The 9,018-nt window shown below is 25.6% G+C and overlaps 1 long non-coding RNA gene across 1 annotated transcript; it reads left to right on the forward strand.

The window, feature by feature from the left end:
* The first annotated feature begins 17 nt into the window (after positions 1 to 17).
* Positions 18 to 860, forward strand: LOC149054700 (uncharacterized). Its single transcript, XR_016192264.1, has 3 exons — positions 18 to 362; positions 509 to 647; positions 712 to 860. It is a non-coding gene; the product is annotated as an uncharacterized LOC149054700 (long non-coding RNA).
* Positions 861 to 9,018: the final 8,158 nt, after the last annotated feature.

Here is a 9,018-nt window from a genome sequence, read left to right on the forward strand (position 1 = left end):
TGACAGTTATTCATCCAGCAAATAAATTATATGTATTACCTACTCAAGTAAAGTAATCTTTAAAATGAAAACCTTACTGATAATTCGAGAGAACATGAAACCATTTTGAATGCATTGTATGCCAAGCAATTTAATGAGTGTTTATACATTAATGATTAAGAGTGACAAGGTTGCATAATTCACAAGTGGCCTAAACTTAAAGTTAATGTTTTTCAAAAATATCTCATTAAAATTTTAAAGAATACCAAATACCTAGACAATGAAGTATTATAATAAAATTAATTTAGTTAAATTAGTTATTATTAAACCAAGAGTGATAACAAATATTGTATACTAATGTCAACAAAAATTAGCTCCAGTATGTAAGTATAGATTACTTAATTATTCATACATTAATAATACTAAATAATCTAACAATATACATATTATATAGATATAATTTACAGGTATACTATTTTTTTTTTTTACATATTATTAATAAAAATTAAATTGTATTTTAATTTCATAGGTAGGTAGTTTCATAAACTATTGATTTGGTCCATTCCAGTAATAATAGTTATGGTCAGTGAATAATATGTTTTCATCAACTATCTTGTACCTGTGAATTGGATTATCAGAGATAATAGTAAAATACCATGTTGTTAACTGTAAGTTGAACCATCCAACTTGTAACCTAGTACTTATTTTTAATATTATTAAGTTTTAATACAGTTTCAGAACTTTGGTCATAATACAGAATATGATTGATACTAATTGATACATTTTCATTGAATTAACCAATGTGTTCCAATTATCACATGTATGAATATTTAATATTTAAATATTTACGTATTCTATTTTCACAATGTGCTTATTTTAGTGCAAATTAATTGATATTGCACTAAATACAAATAATACCTACAATCAACATTCTAAAATGTAAGTTAATTAAATAAATTTTAATATTTAATAATAATAGGTTTTAATTATTTTTCAGTATATCAATTTTAATATTTTAAATAACTATGATGTGATTATTCAAATTCAAATTCAAAAATCAATATGTCATCATCATTGAAAATATTTGTATGTACTGAAAATTTTGTAAAATTAATTTATAGTTATAGTTTTAGTTAATTTTATAGCTTTTTTTTTTTTAATTATATTATGTTAATGTACCTTGTGCTGTATTGATTAAGTTATTCTAATCAAAATAGTTGAAGGGATGAATGTTGGTATTAAACTTAATTTATAACAAATTAATATTTTATGAAAAAAAAAAAGAAGTATTGTAATAGTTTTATGCTAATGGCTAATTAAAAAAAAAAAAAAAGTATTTAGCTAGGTATTTTTAATATTTATCTAGATTGTAGGTTTCAATTTGCCCTATTATTAATAATACTTGTGAATAAAGTACCTACCTTTTATGTTACAAAATATTTCGCTTAATATTCAAAATTAAAATTAATAAATTATTTTAAAATGCATATTATATAATAATTTATTACTTATAAATATTTTAACATTATCTTCTATACTTAAAAAAAAAATACCTCATTCATCCCTGTTATTTGTGTATTCTATTTTAGTTTAAATAATATATTATGTACTTTATAGTCCTTATATTTTGTGAGTTATGGCTTTATTTATTTGATTTCTAAGTGAATTTTTAATTTACACTAATACTCTGCTTATGCAATCCGTTAAGTAAATTCTAATATTTGTTTAGTTTTTTGAATAAATATAGTCAAATACTTGCAAAAAATACAGAACTATATGTATGTATATATTACTTACTAAAATATATACATACTAAATTATATACTACCTACCTTAGATATCAGATATGTTTATTAATCAGTGCACCTAAATTAAATAAAATACTTTTTAGAATATTTATTTATTATAATAGAGTTTATTCTTAATTTTGTGGCCAGCATTTTGGAGTTTGGTAGGATATCGCTCCTCCTTTTTTCCGGTCATTCATAGGACACCGTGGATTGTTCTATAATATACATATATAATAATACATATTTTATCAAACAAATAGTTTATTAAAATCAGGTAATTTGTTGTATACCTTATCATGGCCTTGCCAATAAACAAATCTAGACTTTGCCTTTCTAACAAGGTACTGATCTTTCAACAATTGTTCCTTCATATTTAGGGATAGTAAGATCTCCATAAATGAAGAGTGTTTTGGACAGGATCATCCATACTATCTTTCAGCTCAGTCTTTTTGTTATTTAGTTCGTAAAGAACTGATTTATATTGCTGTATATAATATTTACCAATAATTAGTTTTATATTATAATGAGAAATTAAAATAATTGTACCATAGTATTATTAGTATTAGTTTTTTTGTATAGGTAATGTATACATAATATGTTGTATTGGATTATAAATATAAATTTAAATTTTTAAATAATTTAAAAATGAAATTATTTTATACAAATAATAATGTATGATCAAAAAATAAAATTATGATTATTGAATATACCTGTCTTAAAACATCCATTTCTGTAATTGATTCTTGGAATGCAAATTTGAAAAATTCCAATTCCGTCATCTTTTCGCTTTGGTTATTTTTTTTGTACTCTGTGTACAATGTACCAACATCTTCAAGTACATCAATTTTTGAAAAATCCATTTTTTAAATGTATGTATTTCAAAATTAAATATTGAAGAGGTAAAATTGTTCAACCAACGTGTTAATATAAACCCTGAAGATAGAACTGATGAGAGTAATGAATGTAATCTGAATTAAGCCTTCTCACATTAAAGGTAAAATGTTTGGTGTCGCAGATAAGATAAATACCTATTTGGTTTTTACTATGATGTGCTATTTTTAAAAGTATAATATACTAAGTGTACTATTCAGCTGTATGATAGGTCTATCTGACAATTAGCAGCTTTCTGTGGTAGTAAGCAATACAATTGTTATAAGCTTTGCAGTGTTTTTTTGATTATTTTTTTTTATTTGAATCATGCCTACTATTTATAACAACAACGAGTATGCTGATATGTTGGCAGTTTTTAATGAAGTAGGAAGGAGTTCATTAAAAGCATCTCGTTTATACTTACTACGATATCCTCAGAGAAGACAGCCATCAAGAGCTACTTATAAGAACGTAGATAAATGTTTACGCGAGAAAGGTAATATTAAGCATTTATTAATTTTTAAATGCTTGAGTATAAAATATATGTATAGGTATTTTATCACACAAATTTAATCATGCTTAGTAGGAAATTGTACTAAGAATCATAAAAAGCTTTCAATTAGATTTAATTTATTAACCAACCTAAATTTCATATTACATTTATTACCTAGGACCTAGGTACCAAAGTATCATATTTGTTGATACAAAAATAACAAAACAAAATCAAAAATTGTTTTAAAGTTAATATTCTCTAAAATAATTATATATAAATAATAACACATATTCATTAGTATTTTTTATAAATTTTAGTTTTATTTATTTTAAGATGGTGTAAAGAAAAGTTATAATGGCATAAAAACTTTGACTTAAGAAAATAAATAACAAAATATATCTAATACAATATAACAAAATCTTTGCCTTAGAGTAGTATTAAAACATTAATTTAATTTACTCAGTAACACAGTATACAATATCTCGTAAAAATAATATAAAAATTAACATTAAATGTAGTTATAAAATAATTAAGAATTAACAATATTACTACTTATCATATAGGTACTTTTCCGACCGGTGTAAAAAAAGGAAAATCTTGTTCTGCGTTGGATGAAAATCACCAAGTTAGTGTTTTAGCTGCGTTTGAACTTCAACCACATGCATCTATTAGAATGATAGCTAGTCAAACGGATATTAGTTGTTCTTCGGTCTACCGTATCTTACATCAAAATTCTTACCATCCTTATAAAATCTATTATGTGCAGGGGTTAAAATCTACAGACCCAAATAGAAGATTAGATTTTATATCAAAAATGTCAGTGTTGCATGAAGATGATGAAAACATTTTTTCAAAAATTTTGTGGACTGATGAAAGTTGTTTCAACAATAATGGCATTGTAAACCGTCACAATTCACACTATTGGAGTAAAAATAATCCACATTGGACACGTGAAACAAATGCACAAATTAGATGGTCAATCAATGTTTGGTGTGGAATTTTTAATAATCAGTTAATCGGACCATATTTTTATGACGGTACATTAACTGGCCTTCGGTACCTGGATTTTCTGGTCAATATTTTGCCTAATTTGATGGCTGATGTACCAGATGAAGTTTGTGAAAATATGTGGTTTCAGCAGGATGGTGCTCCACCTCACAACGCCAATGTAGTTAAGGATCATTTGAACCAGCAGTATCCATCACAATGGCTAGGTACAAATGGTCCAATCAAATGGCCTCCACGATCTCCTGACCTGACTCCGTTGGACTTTTTCTTGTGGGGTTACTTAAAAGACAAGGTGTTCGAACAACAATCGACATCCTTGATAGACTTAAAAGAACGTATAACTACAGCATGCCGTACAGTAACAACGACTATGTTGAAATCTGTCACGGATTCAATCATACACAGATATGAAAAATGTTTAGAGAACGATGGAGGGCATTTTGAAAACTTATTGTAGTTAATAGTTATTGTTATTTTGTTATTGTTTAATAAATTAAATACTTAATACTACATAGTACATACGCGGTTGTACCTTATGAGTGTTTACTGTTGACAGTCTGTTCGTGTTGAACCACAAATATTTAATCACAATATTTTGTCTATTGATAACAATGTACATTATCTAAGTGTTGAATATTTTGGAACGTTTGATTACGGTAACATATCAATATTCTACTACGAGGTAGTGATATCATTGTCTAGATAGGAGATACCACGGACTAAGATATCTTAGTCCACGCGTGATACGTTGAATTTTTTTCATGGAAAACTTAAGATATTTGATACCTAAGTTGGATCCAGAAAATCGTCAAGTAATAATACAAAATTGTGCTAACTTCAAAAAATCGTAGAAAATAATCGGCTGAACATTTTGAATTTTTTTTTTTTTTGAACATATTTTTAAAATCATATCTACAAAATGGCTATTTTGATTTTTTCAAATACCAAATAGAAAATTTTTTAATTTTTAAAATTTTCTTACAAAATGTTAAAAAAAAATCAAAAAAATTTTTAAATGTAGCGCATACGACAATTTTGACAATTAAAAAAAAAAAAGTCAAAAATGTTAAATAAATCAAATGTTATTGCAATTGTCAATTCATCGTGAAACACCCTGTATATATATATATACTCAGGTATCATGTAACATATTATAATTGTTACATTACCCCCTCCCTTAAAAAAAATGAAAAATATGGTGAAGGTGGACTGTTAATTGAAGTTTACGTGATTTTTCCATGTTTTTTTACATTTTTATACATAAATATACATTATCAAATTTAATTGGTTTTTTAATTTCTAATATTTATAACTTTATGATTGATCTAATAGCTCAGTTGGTTTTAATATCTGTGGATTTATCTGTTCTCTGTGGGCTGTTATTACTGTGTTTAATAAAATTGAAGTTTCTTTTGAAAACTGATTGATAAGCTCATTGTATATTGATTCATATTTAATTCCCCTTTTCCCTCTCATTTCCCTCAATTGCAATATTAGCAAACGTCTATTATTTAAAAGTATTATTATTATTGAAAAAAGCTTAATATTATTATTATTATTCGCGCTCCATATTTTATACTATTCACATGCTTAGATGGTTAGGTTAGGTTAGGAGCTGCGTAATTTTTATTATTATATTATTAGTCGGATGTGATCAAAAGACACATCCTGACGTATTATTGCTTAGCGTCACTGCGAATGTTGTTCTTTTATTATTTTCCAAATATTATTCTTATTATTTGTCTACCTGCCATGTGCCCCATATTATACTATATTATTGCCAAAACCATTACTGTAAAACCATTATATTATTAAAATCAACTGGTAGTATTATGTTGCAATTATTATTCTTTAAAATGAAATCTTTATTATTTAAATGTATTCTGTTAAAGTATATATTATTCTTTATTACCGTAATCCAGGCCATGTTTTAAATTATTTATTCGGGGTACCCTATGTCATTATATTATAAATCTTCGACATTCATTTGTCGATGCGTGTATCAAAACCTGTCAGTTCAACCGACGTAAGTCTCACGACTTACCACGCGGTAAGGCTGGCAGATCACGGTTTCAATGCCCCTTGGAACCTTGGGTGGTTTGTGGGGTGTAAAAAACCCCACATTCTCACACATGGAGACTCCGGAGAGATATATGGGTTCCCTGAAAATCCCCTTTTAATATTTAAAATATCTCTATAAAAAATGGTAAAATTATTATAAAGATGACAACTTATTATTTTATTAAAAATGCAAATTTATTATTTTACACGTGGATGTGAATTATTATTTTAAATGGTAAAATTATTATGTAACACGTGAATTATTTTTTATTATTATGGCAAAACACATGGCATGGTGAACTATTATCCATTTCAATCTTATAAAATATTATTGTCCTATACGAAAAAAACATTTGATATTATTCTCCATAAGTCCCTCCATATTATTAATCCCCAAACCCCAAATTTTTTTATTAATTATATTATTACAATGTGACTTTCATGTTCTCCTCTTGTAAGAGATCATTTTATTATTATTATTTTGTTATTACTGTGTTTAATAAAATTGAAGTTTCTTTTGAAAACTGATTGATAAGCTCATTGTACATTGATTTATATAACATAATATATTCGTTTATATTTACTATCTTTAATTCTTCCTTTTGACTATATACTTCGAAGTTTATTTTATTTATATAGTCATACAAATTATTTTTAATTTTATCAAAATCTGACGAAATTGTTGTCATTGAATCAAGAGTACTTTCAAAAATTTTTATTTGATCTTTTTGAATTAAAGGTGTTTTTAATTGTTTTTCTTCCCAAAGTCTAATTTTATTATATTTTTTATCGATATTTAAATATTGTTGTAGAACGTCTCTTTCCTCATTAATTTTTTTAATAATACTGCGCTAATTTTTTTTTCAATTTATACATATATCATTAATGTCTGTTGATTTATTTTCAAAATTTAGGCAAATTAGTTTAAATCTGTTAAAATATATATTTATGAACTCATAACTATTTTTGTAATTCGAAATATTATAAAACGTCAAAAAATTCCATTGAAAAATAGTTATGTGTAGGTAGTGGGGGTATATTTTCGAAATAAATACCTGGCTTGGTGGTGAATTGTTCGTTTTCAAAAGAATTTGGATTTCCCTTAGTTAACTCAAATGCCATAAATGTAATTATTGTTAATTTCGTGTTAATTGTTTTAACTTTTTCTGGTCGGTAAATTATACTTATCCGTAACAAAGAATCTCCTATCGTCGGTCGTTTTTTTTCCAGTATATTACAGCGGTATTTAATACGTTATTATCTGTGTTTTTGTGTTTAGAGATTATTGTTAAATTTTTATTAAATTGGTCTGCTAAATATGCCAAGTCATTTTCTGTCATATAATATCCCGATCTCGTATTTGGTATATTAATTTTTCTCAGTATTTCTATTGTGGATACCTTTAGCCCTTCTTCTCTCAAACATGTGTGTGTGTTAATATTATTGTATTGAACAGCAGTTAATCGTACATAATGTTAAGTGTGTAGACGTGTAGTACATATATATATATATATATATATACTCAGGTATCATGTAACATATTATAATTGTTACAGTAATAAATATAAATACGTTATAATACTATTAGCTAGTTATTGATTTATCTATGATATACATTTTTTTTTTTTAAACACACCCCATTCTGAAACCCTACGCACGGGCCTGATATGAACAACCACGTCGTAGGATTTACATAGGTGGTAATGTTAAACACTCAGTACATGTAATTAAATAAGTCTAGACTAATACAATTATTTTTTTGTTTTTATATTACAACTGTAGTAAAATAACAAGCTGATTCACTAAAAAATATACATGTTTGTATTGATAGGAAATATGTTAATAATTGCTAAGCATGAAATTATATGAAATGAAAGATTGTTTACACAGTTACTATGTAATGCAAAAGTAAATATAAATTTTAAACTAAAAAATAAAAAAATAAATTTCTGTTTTTAGTAATAAAAATATTATACTTGTAATTTTCCAAGATATTATTATAGATCTCTCTATCATATGTAAGTATTCTATTTTTTTGTTTATCTATTTTAAATATTTTATTTTTATTTTTTAGATTTTAGGAGTAGGTATTTAATATTATATGCCTAATTTAGCCTGTTGAACAATGGATAATTTAAAGCATAATGACACTAGCTACAATTCGAATATATGTGACAACGTGGATAATTTTACTTTGGAAACTTGTTTAAGATTAACGGAAGGGCGTAAAAGTATGTTGCAAAGGAATGTTTCCAATTATAACCGACTTAAAGTTGAGATTAGGAGTATACATATGGAATTGGAAGATCTTCAGCAAGCGACAGCTGATATAAAGAAATATTATGATCAGTCTTACAATGATATCAATCAAGACTTAGAAGCAAATTCATTGAAGTATAATGAAGTATTGAATAGAATATATGTGTTAGAACGTATTAACCAAGAATTACAGTATAATATAGGATATAACATGGATAAAAAAAAACAGATGATTGAAAAATATAAGAAATTAGAACTTATCTGTACAGAAACGTCAAAAGACAACAATAAACATAAAGTTAAAATTCATAGCGAAAAAGTAATATATACAATACATTAATACAACATAATTGACACATAATATTGCTATTTTGTTGTATTGTTAACGTTAAACATATTGTATATTCTAACCCTAGATTTAGAATAGGTAAAACATCGTTTACCATTCTCGAGTTAACTTTTAATTTTAATATCCTAATATTACTAACCGTGCATTTTTTTAAGTTAAATTAAATTTTTTATTTGTATTACATAGGTAACCACACTGAGAACCTAGTT

Source organism: Diuraphis noxia, unplaced genomic scaffold, assembly GCF_037042655.1.
Source record: "Diuraphis noxia isolate RWA-SAM2 unplaced genomic scaffold, SU_Dnox_SAM2 contig0006, whole genome shotgun sequence".
In the NCBI taxonomy this organism is placed as follows: domain Eukaryota; kingdom Metazoa; phylum Arthropoda; class Insecta; order Hemiptera; family Aphididae; genus Diuraphis; species Diuraphis noxia.